The following is a 4304-nucleotide window of genomic DNA, read 5'->3' as shown; positions in this document are numbered from 1 at the left end:
GAGAGAAACATAAATAACAAAATAAGAACATAAATAAGATATAAGTTAACTAAGTAAAGGAAAAGAAATAGGAAACATAAACAAGATATTAATATAAGCAAAACTTAAGCATTACAATAGAGAGAGAGAGCAAGAAGATGATCTTGATTTGAAAGCCAAAATGCCTAAATGCATGATAAATGCCTTCTTTTATGGGTTAAAATAAGAAACTATTGATTTGTTAACTAGTTGTTGAGTGGGTGACCACATCTTGACTTGGTGACAATTATTATATTTTTGTCTCAAAAAAACATCATTGCTAATAGAATTTAGACAAACTTAAATCATAAAAGTTCTAAGAAATTATCTCAGTTTTCCAAATAAAATAAAAAAGTTTAGGTCATTTGGACTTCTAGAACTTGAGATATGGGTTGAACACTAAACAGTCTCTAAGCTGCATGATAGATTCAAACTTCTCTATTGTTGTTAAGATTTGGACTTCTGAACAGAAGAATTGAGTCTTGCCTTTCCATGAATGTTTTAGGCCTATATCTTAGCTTTCTATAATCTAAGATCTATAGCTCCAAATATAACCCAATGACCAACTAATGTTCCAGTCTAGGTTGAACCAGCATCTCTTTTCTAAGTTTGACCTTCTCTTTGTCCTTTCAATTTCAATACTTAAACTCATCAATCAATCCTTTTATTTATGTAATATGCCTACATTTAAGATGAATATTTACCATAAATTAAAGATATCTTATGGTATCAGACTTGTTATTATAAAACATCCTTTAGTTAAGGGATTATTGATACTTCAAGTGCAAAATGATGATATAAAACCTTGATAAAAATGCATTTTTAAGTACTAATCAATTATCAATTGATTCTGCTTATATACTTATTAAACAAGTATTCATAAAACTTCACTTTCACACACACACACATACTTTAACATATGATTGTGGGTTGCTTATTAAATTATTACATTATTTAGATAACAACTAAAGAAAAGGGATAGTATATAATTTGTCAAAAAAATAAAAAAAATGATAATAAATATAATTAAATAAATAAATGAAAATGAAAAGAAGTTTGGTTTCGTAGCTTCCCTAATCTAAGCAATTATGCCTGAAGGGGTGTTTTAACACCTAATATCCTAAAGTCAACTGACTTAGGAGAAGTTGTCTCAGTGCTTGTTACATGGGTTAAGGAGAAAAGCTTAAGGGAATCAAATATTATACTATCTACGGATTAGTATATGCAACCCGAGTTACTAAGCTTGTAAGGGTGTCTCAACACCTAATACCTTAAGACCAACCAGTCTAGGAGTCATTAGCTGAAAGCTCGTTATATAAGTTAAAGATGCATTATGTTTTAAGTTATATGTATATCTATTAAAAAGGAAGGAAAGAAAGAAAAAAATAACAATCCTAACTCAAGGAAGTTAACCTTAAACATTAGAACAAAATTCTGTTTTCCCCCAAGTAAAGCCCTATAACTATGTGTTGATTTATTGAACAAAAAGAAAAGTTTATTAACATCTTGGTAAAGAGGTATTGAGCAGATATATAAATTTAATGAGAATTTATTTACTTGAATAGATTAATGAAAGTTGAATGATGAATGTCTTCCTTTGTAGAACTTACAAATTAGTTTTTCTATTTTAATGCTTTGATTACTAGAGACTACTAATAAGCTGGTTGGAGGGTGTGATTAGTACTTGAAAGTACATTTTTATCAACGTTTTATATCAGCATTTTGAGCTTAAAGTATCTATAACTCCTTAATTAAAGCATGTTTTATAATAATAAGTCTGATAATATAAGATACCTTTAATTTATGGTAAATATTCATCTTAAATATAGGCCTATCAAAGGATTTATTGATGAATTCAACTACTGAAATGGAGAAAACAAAGATAGGATGAAGTTTAGAAAAGAGATGTTGGTTCAGTTCAAACTGAAACATTGTTCAATTATTGGGTCATATTTGGAGTTGTAGAACTTGGATTTGGGTCTGCTTTATATGGATGGAAAGCTAAGACTCAATTCTGCTGTTTGGAAGACTAAATCTTAGCAACAATGGAGAAGTCTGAATATGTCCTACAGCCTAGATATTGTTCAGTGTTCAACCCATATCTTAAGTTTTAGAAGTCTAAATGACATCAATTTTTTTTGTTGAAAAGTTGAGACAGTTTCCTAGAACTTTCATGAATTAAATTTATTCAAATTTTGATATTAGCAATGATGTTTTGTTCTGGCAAGAAGATAAAGAGCATCACCAAGTCAAGATGTGGCCACCCACTCAACAATTAGTCAAAAAATCAATAGTTTCCAATTTTGACCTATAAAAGGAGGTATTTTCCATGCATTTAGGCATCTTGGTTTTCAGATTAAAATCATGTTCTTACTTTCTCTTTATTGTAATGCTTAAGTTTTGCTTATATTAATCTCTTGTTTATGCTTCTCATTTCATTTCCTTTACTTCGTTAACTTTTGTTTTATTTATGTTCATCTTTTTTATTTTTATTTCTCTCTTTTATTATGTTTAGTTAAGTTTATTATATCAAGGTGAAAAGGTTACACTAATGTTGTAAGAATAAGTATAGTATAAACTCAACATGGACCTTAATGTTTGATAATAACATGTTTTGTATTTGTTATCTTGTTCACTTTTAATACTTTGCTTGTTAAATGGTTAATCTAGATTTGTGTTGTTTAATACCTGATACAACAAATACTTGGCACTTTTATAACTCAACCTTATGTTATAACCAACACTTGTGCTATGAAATGAATTTGATTTGTTTTTAACATAAGTTATAATCATAAATATTTGACAACATTTACAAGTATTAGAATTATTCAAATAAGATAATTAATGTAATCATGTTAACAATTTATAATCCTATTGGAACCTCCTTTGAGTGTGATTTCTAGTTGAGTAATAAAAATAGTTTATACTATACTTGTTTGAAATACCATTAGTGGATCCTCTAACCTTGACATTTATTTTTATCATTGTTTAATCCTCACATTAATCTTACAATCTCAAAGTCCTCTTTAACTTTTTCTTATTATTATTCTTATTGTTATTGTTGTTATTGTTATTTTTATTTATAATTTTATTTAGTTAACCTCCCTGTTATTCGACCCCGGTCTTTCCGGATTATTTATTACTTCGACACTCCTGCACTTGGGAGAAGACATTAATCTTTTGGTCGTGTCACTTGAACTCCCTTATAAGGACTCTTATCAAATGAAGATGATGGGGCTGCTATTGGAATGAGAAATACAACCAGTAAGGAAACTGATATGGAAGAAAAAAGTGGCGACTCTGAAGAGGATGCAATCCCTGATTTAATACATGATGTTAGCAATATGGTTGGTGGAAGCAATGTGGTAAATAGTAGCAGCAACCCTAGCAATGCAAAGAAAAATGATGCATATTATACTACACCTCAGTGCTAAAAAAATAAAAGGGAAACTAGAATGGGAGCACAATTATTTGCACATTTGGATCAACTTGTTGAGACTATCACCATGCCAAGAGAGATCACTACACCTTCTAGAGAAAAAAAAAAGTTGTAGCATTGAAGAGGTAATGGCAGAACTGTATTCTATTGATGGAGTTACCTTTGGTGGTCCATTGCATACCTTTGCAACTCAATTCTTTTGTGCGAGGAGCAAGAGGGAGATGTGGGCTGCAATAGGTTGTATTAATAGAAAAATATCGTGGCTAAAAATAATGTTTGACCAACAAAGAAAACTTAGATGGACAAGGTCAGGTTTGAACTTTGTAACCTATTCATGTCTTTTCATTTGTTGAATTCTATAATCTAGTAACATTTTTAGTTATCTAAAATCTTTTTCACTATTTTTTCAGGCTTCCTATGCTGCCATTGTTGCTAGAATTGAACTCGCTGCCCATAAATTTGTGTATTTCTATAACAAAGTACTTGGAACACCATTACCATGTATGTTTTGACATATGTATCACTGAATATTATTATTGGATTGGAATTTCATGTTTTTAAATGTTGACTTTCATGTGTGGATACTTAATTTTGAATGTTAGGTTTAGGTTGTTAAAATCAAAATTTTCAGTAGGGTTACTTGATGTTGAATTGTTGGTTACTACATGGAAACTAATATTGATGTTTGTTATTATTACAATTTGAATGTATGGATTCTTGATATTGAATGTTAGGTTACTTGCTCTTGAATGGTAGTGACATGACTGAAAGATTGATGTCTTCTCCCAAGTGCAGGAGTGTCGAAGTAATAAATAACCCGACAAGACCGGGGTCGAACCACAGGGAG

The sequence above is a fragment of the Populus euphratica genome, unplaced genomic scaffold (genome assembly GCF_000495115.2).
Source record: "Populus euphratica unplaced genomic scaffold, PopEup_1.0 scaffold42.1, whole genome shotgun sequence".
Taxonomy (NCBI): domain Eukaryota; kingdom Viridiplantae; phylum Streptophyta; class Magnoliopsida; order Malpighiales; family Salicaceae; genus Populus; species Populus euphratica.
This window is presented reverse-complemented; position numbering follows the sequence as displayed.